Source organism: Hemitrygon akajei, chromosome 18, assembly GCF_048418815.1.
Source record: "Hemitrygon akajei chromosome 18, sHemAka1.3, whole genome shotgun sequence".
In the NCBI taxonomy this organism is placed as follows: domain Eukaryota; kingdom Metazoa; phylum Chordata; class Chondrichthyes; order Myliobatiformes; family Dasyatidae; genus Hemitrygon; species Hemitrygon akajei.
Window position 1 is genome coordinate 25,944,743 of NC_133141.1, and position 12,362 is coordinate 25,957,104.

The 12,362-nt window shown below is 44.0% G+C and overlaps 1 protein-coding gene across 7 annotated transcripts in view; it reads left to right on the plus strand.

The window, feature by feature from the left end:
- b4galnt1b (beta-1,4-N-acetyl-galactosaminyl transferase 1b) overlaps positions 1–12,362 on the plus strand; it is a 129,351-nt gene that overhangs the window by 97,166 nt on the left and 19,823 nt on the right. The window lies entirely within an intron of this gene.

Here is a 12,362-nt window from a genome sequence, read left to right on the forward strand (position 1 = left end):
CACTACTTTTATTTCCATTTTGCACTAATTTAATTAAACTATTTAATATCTATCTACTCACTGTAATTCATAGTTTTTCTCTATTATTATGTATTGCATTGCACTGTTGCCACAAAGGCAACAAATTTCACCACATATGCCGGTGATAATAAACCTAATCCTAATTCTGATTCCTAATCTCTCCTCATATTTAAAAGTCAGTTTTCCACACATTTGACACATTTCTCTCGCTTCTCTCTGTTTTCAGTTTGTGCAATAGAGTGCATGTGTGAACCCAGATATAGTGTTAAGAGACTTGCTTTTGCATTATGTGCATTATGTGCACCTTTCTATGTGTCCCTTCAACTCTGGACTCCCTTCCCTCAATCTCATTCTTCCCTCAAGACTCTGCTCAAATCCTATCTCTTGATAGGTCTCCTTTAACTTAGTGCCCTTTTTTGTTATATTATGCTTGGATCATTTTGTTGCTTTAAAGCTCCATATAACTAAGTGTAATTGTTGGTGTTGTTGCTTTATATCGGCACTCATGTGAAACTATTTGTGGGAAGTTAAAACTGTAAAGTATGGCTTATTTTTAAATTTAAATTAAGCTGCAGTAAAACTCCAATAGTCTGACTTACTTGGGTCTTTGGTGCTGGACTGTACTGATGGATTTTTGACACATACTCGTGCACGTACCACAGCCACCAGTAATGCATGCTATTGGGGACTGGAGGGGAAGGGATGAAGTGTTTTCTCCTTGAGGGTGGAGTTTGGAGACCACCCTAATGCAGCAAAGGGTGAGAGGTGGCAGAGATCAGCAACAGCCTGGAATGCTCCTGAGGTCAGGAAGCTGGGAGTGGTGCAGAACTTCAGGGGCATGGCAGCCTGGGCACATGCGAATGCAGGGGAACATGGGGGTGAATAAAATTTGATTGTTCTGGGAAGCTCAAAGGTCGATCAGAAGTCCAGATTGAAGCCCGAAGGTCAATCAAAGTCCAGAAGTCGATGCCCAGTGCTCGGAGTCCTGAGTCTGTAAATTTCTGCAAGTCCCCTGAAGAAGCTGAAGGCCTAGTGTCTGCAAACCCGTGCAGAGGCCTAGCAGAGGCTGGAAGCTGAAGGCCTAGTGTCTGCAAACCCGTGCAGAGGCCTAGCAGAGGCTGGAGGCTGAAGGCCTAGTGTCTGCAAATCCGTGCAGAGGCCTAGCAGAGGCTGGGGGCTGAAGCAGACTCTGGAGTTCGAGGATTATGTATGTGAGTGTGTGTGTGTGTGTATGTGCTTTAGGAGGGAGGAACAGGGCTTGCTTTGCTGTTGTTGCTTTGCCGTTCAGTATGTTCTGTTTTGTTGTGTTCTGTCTTCTTCTGCCGAGCATTGTGAGCATGCTTTTTTGGTGACACTTGCAGGCTAACTCCAGCACACCCTTGAGTGTGCAAACAACTGGTCTCGATGTACATGTGATAAATAGATCTGAATCTCAGTCAATAAGGACTGTCGGTTTTAGACCAGTAAGGTTAAAAATCATGCTGGACATGTATTTTGAGTGCTCTACGATGTTGACATTATTTGGGGAGGGGGAGTTTCACACTAATGCAAATGAAAATCCCGCTGAAAAGTCAGATTTTCCACCCAGCGCCAAAATAACAAACATGGAGCACAGTGTTGTTCATTATGACTTGCTGATACAACTCTGCTCTCAGTGTAGCTGTGTGAAGTAATTTCTAGGCCTTGGTGTTTCAAAAATGGTGACTATCCTGATATTCTTTTGGGAATATGTGTAGCTAGTGCTGAAGGTCCTTAGACATCGTGGTGACACAGCCATTGTTGAGGCTCAAATGACAAAGACAAGAATTTATTTCATTTCAACAACTTTACTTTCTCCGTTCAAGTTCACTTCTTACCCACAATCCCCCCCCACCCCCCACCGCCCCTCGCAGGCATGCCCAGAACTGGGAAAGTGCAAATCCCAACTGAGTTCTTACACAGCCCAATTGAACAGAACTCAACAATTTCTTATCCTTTTTTTGTATATATTAGAAAATAAAAACGCTATCAATTGAAATGTCCATTAGGATATGGGAATTAGTTCTAACCTTTGATGTTGATACAGTTCTTAAGGTACCAAATGTCATCACTAAGTGCCTTCAGCAGCAGAAGAGCTGGAGCTCCCTTCTTTGTGAGCCAGTCAGCTAGTTGTTCCTTTGTAGTTAACCACAGCACGTGATGAACTTTCTGTGCCTGGATGAGTTCCATGATGCTGCTTATCTCTAGACAAAGCCTCTTCTCTGTAACTGACTTGGTGGATTTGATGGCATCAACCAGAGAGCAGTTGTCTGTGACACAAGTTATTTGTAGACTGTTCGTCTTTGGGTCAGCATGGACAAGCTCAGAATAGAGTGTGGCCAGATAAACAGCATTGTCAACACCATCAGACATTGCAAAAGTTTCTCCTGCCAGTGTACTACGTACAACTCTTCGGATCCTTTGATTGCCAATAGAGAGGTGAAAATCTTTCCTCTTCTCCCATCGGTACAATAAAATGCCCCCTTGAGTCCCTTCATCAGGAAGATTTCCAAGTGTGGTATCACTGAAGACAACGAGCCTCAGTGAGTCATCTTTTCCAAGCTGTTGAAACTGCAAGCCTACTTTTTCAGATTGAATTCTGTGCACTATCTTGTTTGCCTCATGTGAGGTTCGTACTGCGGCATTTTTTGTGCTGGATGCCGAGCTGCAGACATCATACATGATGTCAGGTCTGCTCTGCCTTGCTACCCATAGTATCTGAACTATCTTTGAGCTGAGTTGCTCAGCTTCAGCTTCACTGAGGGGCGCATGCCGCTGTGTGGCACCTGAGGATTCCATGCGGATTGCCTGAAGATTCCTGATGCAGCTTTCTTGGTGCAGTTGTACTGTCCCGCCAGCACCTACAGGGCAGAATCTGTCATGTTCCCCCTGTCCAGCCTGAAAGGCTGGCTTTAGCTGAGGGATGACTGTTGTGGCAAAGTTTTGTGAGCTCCTCGTGTGAAGTCATCTACATGACCGGCAAGTACTCCAATCACATGACATTCTGAATTTTGCTAGTAAAAAACAGCTGCATCCACTTGTGACATCTTTCCAACTGTTTTCAACATTATTTCCTTGATCTTTTTATACCAGTAGAGCAATGCAGTTGCTAGACCATACACACACTTTGCGAGTTTCCACAGTGTTCCATCACTTTTGGCTTCATGCAGGGGTTGAATGTAAATGTCACGTGACAGCTCCATTCCCTGTAAGAGTGTAGATTTTATGTCCATGAAATGGGGTTGCCAATGCTTTTGATGTATCACTGAGCAAAGCAGTCGGAGAGACTCTGATGCACATATTGGTGAGTCTTTTTGGAGTTCTCCTATGTTCAGTTTCTCAAAACCTCTAGCCACAAGGCATGCTTTTGGTTTAATTCCAGTTGGGGTCTATTTCAGGGTGCATACCCATCTTGTCTTTTGACCAATGTCTCTGATTTCCTCAAATTCTCCATTATTTCTCCAACAACTAACTTCATCCTGTTTTGCAGATTCAAATGACACCTCCTTAGTTACTAGGACATCTTCATCTTGACATTTCTCAGATGGTCCAGCCCGATCTATACTTGGTTCAATATGAAGTCTGTCTCCACTGACATGTCGACTGACCCTGCAGTGCCAGCGACCGTGGCTGGTTCTAGGTAATTCAAGTTGTACCAACTTTTGTTTCTCCCAGTGGCTTTGCCTGCTCATCCGAAGGCTTCAGCTTTGTATGAGATGCCAGTGTCTTGGACTACAACACCCTCTTTGTCCTGTTTTAAGCCTGAAACTTCCATGTTGTCTTTGCACTTGTTACGATTTCTGTTCAAGCAAGTTTGTAGAGTCCCCAACTGCACTCTCTGTGGCTCTGTTGAGCATCTCTGTTGGGTCCTCAGCTACATTCTCCTCAGCACTGTCTGTGCTATGTGACACTCGATTTGGTAAGTGCTTTTCATTTTTGTGACATTCTCCATGGAGTTCCGATCGTCTTTAGTTAGTGCTTTCAGTAATCTGGAATGGTGCACTCTCACATATGTACCTCCATGTCTCATGAATACCACAACTCTACCCTGACCAACGACAACTCCGAGACCTTTCCATTCTGTCACTCTGCTCTTTTGTAATACACTTTATCCCCTGTCTCATATTTCTCATCTGCAGTGCTGAAATATGTTTTGCAAACTATTCACTCCTTATAGTGCCCTCTAGAGCAGGTGGCCTGTCAACCAGTACAGAGTGAAGGGTTGGATTCTGGCCGAACACATTGATACGGGCTATAGCTGTGTACATTGTACATGGTATTCTTCACCATAAGGGCCCAGTCCAGGGCCATACTCCCATCACAGCCATTGCTTTCCTTTACTTTCGGCATTATTTCAGTAAGTGTTTGATTGTGTCGCTCCAGAAATCCATTATTCCAAGGACTGTATGCCACTGTTGTCTGTGTTTCGATGTTAAAATTCTCCACCATATCTTTGAATTCGTCATTATTAGATTTGCCACAATTATCACTGAATGTTTTAAGTGGTGGGCTATGCACACTTATCCAGGGATGGATGAAGTTTTTTACAATCTCTGAGGGTCTCTGTGTTTACAGTGCAAACTCTTCAATGTTGTGGAGATACCACGCTCCTTGCTCCAGTTCATGTAGGTCTACAGCTACTGTTCCATTGCATTCAGATGCTGGTGGCAGGCCAACCACAGGCTTGGGCTTGGGCTTTTCAAACGTCTGGAGCTGTCAATTATCCGCTCTAGAATGGAAAAGTAATCTGCATCTTTGTTTCCTGAACTCCTGGGCAGTTTCTGAAGTCTGTGTCCAAACCGCTTTCTCATCTAGGGTCATGTTCTCTGTGACAATTAGTACTCCATTCTCACATCCATTCTTTATCTAGACCATATATGTCAAACTCAAGGCCCGCAGGCCAAATCTGGCCCGTGGTGGAATTATCTTTGGCCCGCGAGATAATATCTCATTACTATTAAAGCTGGCCCCAGTAATCGAAGCGCCTATGGTGTATGATATGGCTAATGCTGAGTTTATTCAGGTACCAGGTTTTCAGGGTTTTTAGTGTTTATTCGGCAGTCTAGCTCAGCAGTCTTCTTCATAAGAAACGGAATTTGTAAAGTGAAACACTTTGTAGTTATAGCAGAGACTGAGACACATGAGAGCAGGCTGAAAAAACGGAGGCAACGAAAGCTGCGTTCGCACGCGTCCGACTGATCCGGCCCGCATGAAGCTGCATTTTGCTCAATCCGGCCCGTGACCTAAAATGAGTTTGACACCCCTGATCTAGACTGTTCACACGGTACTGTCCAGAGCTGGTCAGCTCAAGAGACACCGGCTGTTGAAGCATTGTTGTTTGGTCCTTCTCCATACCCAGTGCTTCTCTCTTTAGGGAAGTAATGGAATGTTCATTGGTACCACCTCCGTTTCAAGGTAACATTTTGTCTGCCCTATTTTTGTGGGAATTTTCACTCTTTTGGTAGAATAATATAATCTTCCCAACTCCAAATCTGAATGCTTTGTAACTGGGTGCATCTGTGTTCAAGCAACAAGTGACAAGAGAGGCTTATTGTCATTTAACTACATACATGTATATAATATATATAGAAACAAGATGTTTCTTCAAACCAGGGTGTAAAACACATAACACACAATAACTTATGAAGATAACGATAAAGTCTAGAGATGAATGACACATAAATAACAAACTAAAGTGCACTAATATTAAATATCATAAGGTATGGAACAGATTAACCAGTGACACATCGAATACGATCTGCTCGGGAATTCAGAAGTCTCATGACCTGGGGGAAGGAATTGCTTCTCATCCTGACCGTTCTTGCTTTAATGCATCATAGTCTCCTGCCTGATGGTAGAAAGTCAAAGATGCTGGATGGATGGGTGGGATCCTTAATAATACTAGGGGCCCTGCATACGCAGTGCTCCTGATAAATACCCCTGGTGAATGGTAGGGAGACCCCCATGATTCTCTCGGTCATTCTCACAGTCCTTTGTAGGGACTTCCGATCCAATGCTGGACTGTTCCCAGAATGGATGGAGATGCAACTTGCCAGGATGCTCTAAATGGGGCTCCTGTAAAACACAGTTAAGGTGGGGGGTTTGGAACCTTGCTTGCCTCAATCTTCTTAGGAAGTGGAGGCGCTGCTGTGCCTTCTTGTTCAGGGAGGTGATATTAAGAGACCAGCTGAGGCCATCCGTGATGTGAATTCCCAGGATCTTGGAGCACCTAACTCTCTATGGAGGAGCCATGTATTCACAGAGCGGGGTGGTTTGTCCGAACCTTCCTGAAGTCTGCAATCATTTCCTTTTACCAGTTTATGCACTTGATTGTGGTTTAGTTCACTTACATAGGTTTCAAGCTATTTGTCTCCACACACTGTGTACGTGCATGCTGTATCAATAACACAGATCCTACAGACTCTATCATCAAAATTTCTGCCTCAGATGCCTCTGCAGTAGGAAATGATTCCTTTGCAAACAATGCACTCTTCTACATCTTCAGATTTGTTATTTTCTTCAGTTAGCCTAACTTGTTTGGTTCTATGTGGACAGTTTCTTCTCTCATGGTAAATACTTGACAAATCGCACATTTCAATCTTCCTCTGTACTTGTTTAATGGATTTGTGCTAGGTAACGTTACCCTCGTCTGGTGACTCTGGGACCGCCACTTGTTATACTCTCATTTCTGCTCAGTGAAGTATGCTGTTTCCTGACTCAAACTAATTCCAAGTGTTGTCTTGGTGGCCTTTTCTCCAAAAATCCTCTTCAGTGCCAGTTTCATAGATGTAAGTGTAAGTTCTGTGCATGTAGTTGACACTAGCTGTCTGTCTTTTTTGTCTAGACTTGCAGTATCCAACAATTTAAAAGCTAATACAGTGCCGGGAGGTTCCATTTTGTATTTACGCATGTGACTGTGCTTTTGTTCAAAGTCAATAATATAATCAGCTGTATTTCTAGAACTGTCTCTGGAAATTTTGTCAAAGTCTGAATATGCCTTTTAGAACAATAGAACATTACAGCACAGAAACAGGCCTTTTGGCCCTACTTGGCTGTGCCGAACCATTTTTCTGCCCAGTCCCACTGACCTGCACCTGGACCATATCCATCCATACACCTCTCATCCATGTACCTGTCCAAGTTTTTCTTAAATGTTAAAAGTAAGCCTGCATTTACCACTTCATCTGGCAGCTCATTCCACACTCCCACTACTCTGTGTGAAGAAGCCCCCTCCTAATGTTACCTTTAAACTTTTTCCCCTTCACCCTTAACACATGTCCTCTGGTTTTTTTCTCCCCTAGCCTCAGTGGAAAAAGCCTGCTTGCATTCACTCTATCTATACCCATCATAATTCTATACACCTCTATCAAATCACCCCTCATTTTTCTATGCTCCAGGGAATAAAGTCCTAACCTATTCAACCTTTCTCTGTAACTCAGTTTCTCAAGTCCCGGCAACATCCTTGTAAACCTTCTCTGCACTCTTTCAACCTTATTAATATCCTTCCTGTAATTCGGTGACCAAAACTGTACACAATACTCCAAATTCGGCCTCACCAATGCCTTATACAACCTCACCATAACATTCCAACTCTTATACTCAATACTTTGATTTATAAAGGCCAATGTGCCAAAAGCTCTCTTTATGACCCTATCTACCTGTGATGCCACTTTTAGGGAATTGTGTATCTGTATTCCCAGATCCCTCTGTTCTACTGCACTCCTCAGTGTCCTACCATTTATCTTGTATGTTCTACCTTGGTTTGTCCTTCCAAAGTGCAATACCCCACACTTATCTGTATTATACTTCATCTGCCATTTGTCAGCCCATTTTTCCAGCTGGTCCAAATCCCTCTGCAAGCTTTGAAAACCTTCCTCACTGTCCACTACACCTCCAATCTTTGTATCATCAGCAAATTTGCTGATCCAATTTACCACATTATCATCCAGATCATTGATATAGATGACAAATAACAATGGACCCAGCACTGATCCCTGTGGCACACCACTAGTCACAGGCCTCCACTCAGAGAAGCAATCCTCCACTACCACTCTCTGGCTTCTCCCATTGAGCCAATGTCTAATCCAATTTACTACCTCACCACGTATACCTAGCAACTGAATCTTCCTAACTAACCTCCCATGTGGGACCTTGTCAAAGGCCTTACTGAAATCCATGTAATCAACATCCACTGCTTTCCCTTCATCCACTTTCCTGGTAACCTACTCGAAAAACTAATAGATTGGTTAAACATGACCTACCACACACAAAGCCATGCTGACTCTCCCTAATAAGTCCCTGTCTATCCAAATACTTGTAGATCCTATCTCTTAGTACTCCTTCCAATAATTTACCTACTACTGACGTTAAACTTACCGGCCTATAATTTTCCGGATTACCTTTTGAGCCTTTTTTAAACAACGGAACAACATGAGCTATCCTCCAATCCTCCGGCACCTCACCCGTAGATACTGACATTTTAAATATATCTGCCAGGGCCCCTGCAATTTCAACACTAGACTCATTCAAGGTCCAAGGGAATACCCTGTCAGGTCCTGGGGATTTATCTACTCTGATTTGCCTCAAGACAGCAAGCTCCTCCTCCTCTTTAGTCTGTATAGGTTCCATGACCTCACTACTTGTTTGCCTTATTTCCATAGACTCCATGCCAGTTTCCTTAGTAAATACAGACATAAAAAACCCATTTAAGATCTCCCCCATTTCTTTTGTTTCCATACATAGCCGACCACTCTGATCTTCAAGAGGACCAATTTTATCACTTACTATCCTTTTGCTCTTAATATACCTGGAGAAGCTCTTAGGATTATCCTTCACCTTGACTGCCAAAGCAACCTCATGTCATCTTTTAGCCCTCCTGATTTCTTTCTTAAGTATTTTCTTGCACTTTTTATACTCCTCAAGCATCTTATTTGCTCCTTGTTGCCTATACCTGTCATACATCGCTCTCTTCTTCTTTATCAGATTTCCAATATTCCTAGAGAACCAAGGTTCCTTATTCTTATTCACTTTGCCTTTAACCCTGACAGGAACATACAAACTCTGCACTCTCAAAATTTCTCCTTTGAAGACCTCCCGCTGACCAATCACATCCTTGCCAGTGAACAACCTGTCCCAATCCATGCTTTTTAGATCCTTTCTTATTTCTTCAAATTTGGCCTTTTTCTAGTTTAGTACCTCAACCCGAGGACTAGATCTATCTTTATCCATGATCAAGTTGAAACTAATGGCGTTATGATCACTAGACACAAAGTTTTCCCCTACACACACTCCCATCACCTGCCCTACCTCGTTTCCTAATAGGAGATCTAATATTGCATCCTCTCTAGTTGGTTCCTCTATATATTGTTTTAGAAAACTTTCCTGAACACATTTTACAAACTCTAACCCGTCTAGATCTTTAACAATATGGGAGTTCCAATCAATATGTGGAAAATTAAATCCCCTACTATTACAACTTTATGTTTCCTGCAGTTGTCTGCTATCTCTCTGCAGATTTGCTCCTCCAATTCTCGCTGACTATTGGGTGGTCTATAATACAACCCCATTAATGTGGTCATACCTTTCCTGTTTCTCAGCTCTACCCATAATGGCCTTGGTACACAAGTCCTCTAATCTGTCCTGCCTGAGCACTGCTGTAACATTTTCCCTGACTAGCAATGCCACTCCCCCCCCCCCCCCCCCCCACCCTTCATCTCTCTGCCTCTATCACGTCTGAAACTTCAGAACCCTGGAACATTAAGCTGCCAATCCTGCCCCTCCTGTAGCCAAGTTTCACTAATGGCTACAATGTCATAATTCCACGTGTCAATCTATGCCCTCAGCTCGTCTGCCTTCCCCACAATACTCCTCGCATTGAAATAGACACACCTCAGAAGATTATTACCACCACACACAACTCTTCTATTTCTGACTTTGCATGAACTTTTAACATTATTTATTTTCACCCCCGCTCCACTATCTGCTCTGGCACTCTGGTTCCCATCCCCCTGGAAATCTAGTTTAAACCCTCCCCAACAGCATTAGCAAACCTCCCTGCAAGGATAATGGTCCTCCTGTAGTCCAGGTGTAACCCATCTCTCTTGTACAGGTCCCACTGCCCCAGAAGAGGTCCCAATGATCCAAAATTCTGAAACTCTGCCCCCTACACCAGTTCCTCAGCCACGTGTTCATCCTCCAGAGCATCCTACTCTTACCCTCACTGGCACGTGGCACAGGCAGCAATCCTGAGATTACCACTCTCGAGGTCCTGCTTTTTACCTTCCTACCAAGCTCTCTATAATCACTCTCAGGACCTCCTCCCTCTTTCTTCCTACGTCATTGGTACCGATGTGTACCATGACATCTGGCTGATCACCCTCCCACTTCAGAATGCTGTGCACGCGATCAGAGACATCCCTGACCCTGGCACCCAGGAGGCAACAAACCATCTGGGAATCTTTGTCACGACCACAGAACCTCCTGTCTGTACCTCTAACTATCGAGTCCCCTATCACTATTGCTTTCCTCTTCTTCCACCCTCCCTTCTGCACTGCAGAACCAGACTCAGTGCCAGAGATTTGGCTGCCGCAGCTTGTCCCAGGTAAGCCATTTCCCCCAACAGTATCCAAATCGGTATACTTGTTGTTGAGGGGAATGGCCACAGGGGAGCCCTGCTCTGCCTGCCCTTTCCTCTTCCCTTGCCTGACGGTAACCCAATTACCTGTGTCCTGCTCCTTTGGTGTAGCTACCTCTCTGAAGCTACTATCTATAATCACCTCATTCTCCCGAATGATCTGGAGGTCATCCAGCTCCTGCTCCAGTTCCCTAACGCGGTTTGTTAGGAGCTGCAGCTGGATGCACTTCCTGCAGGTGTAGTTGTCAGGGAGACTGGAGGTCTCCCTGACTTCCCACATCCTGCAAGAGGAGCATTCCAACATTCTGCCTGACATTCTCTCTAAACTTACTGGTTTAAAAAAGAAATCGAATGAGAAAAAAACAACAACTTCTTACCGGAACCTACCCTCGCCTCTGCCTGTTCACGGCAAAGCCTGTGAGCCAAAGCCGTCCCATTCTGACTCAGTCCACTCCGACGATGGCCGCTCTGCTAGACGAAACTTCTTTTATAGTGTGCTAGCTGACCGGCTGTCTTCAGCTCCTCCGCTCCCAATTGGTTGGCCGTTTAAAAAACTGAAAAAGCCCGCGAATCCTCTCAAGCTCTGATGAAAAACTGAGTCAAATTTATTTATTAGCATCTTCTTTGTTACCATCATCTTTGTTCAAGTCCTCCACCGAAATTCCCATCCGGGTCTCTCTTGCTCTTCTCAAAATTTACAGCTCAGCTACAAGGGCCTGTTTCTTCTTCTTGAGCTCGGTAACATGAGTCCATATTCCAATTTCATTTTTCCAGCTTTCGTAAGGCTTGCTCTGGTCAAATGCCGGCGTGATCCTATAATTGGAAACCATCCTTTGTTATCACTGTTAATGCCCAAACAACAAAGACAAGATTTTATTTCATTTAAACAACTTTACTTTCTCCGTTCAAGTTCAGTACATGAGGGCCACCATCTTCTTACCCACAATCCCCCCAACCCTCACATGCATGCCAAAATAAATACTTACACAGCCCAAATGACAGAACTCAAAACCAGTTTTAGCCATTTTCCTGGGATGCTTTGGAGACCTTCTGCATAAAGTTGAGCTAAGGACATTACAAATGTATCAGTGTTGCAGCTGAGTGAGGAGCCAGGTTCGAGTTAACTTTATTATCATGTGCACCAGTATGGTGAGTTACAGATACAATGAAAAACTTGCTTGCAGCAGCATCATAGCACGTAGGTATGACAAAAGACACAGAACACGTTATTCTTAAATTGTACATAAATTATACTACACAGTGAGTAAACGACTGTGCAAAAGCAAGACAGTGGAAGGAAAAAGACACAATCAGAGGCACATAGCAAGAGGAGGTCCATAGTGTTCTGTTACTGAGGTAGTGCCAGGGTTGTGCAGGTCGGTTCAAAAACCTGATGGTTGAAGGGAAGTAGCTATTCTTGAACCTGGTGGTGTGAATCTTCTGTACCTCCTGTCCAATGGCAGCAGCAAGAAGAGGGTGTGACCCAGAAAGATGTTGCCTTCTTGAGGAAGTGCCTCCTGTGGATACTGGTGGGGAGGGCTGTGTCCTCTACTCTCTACAGGTTTGATTATCTGCTGAGCTCTCAGATTGAATGTGTAAGAAAGATCACTTCCTGGTGATGGGGGGGGGGCTTGAACTTATTTGTTTATCCCTAGGATATGGACTGACAGTTGGGTGCATCGGTACATAT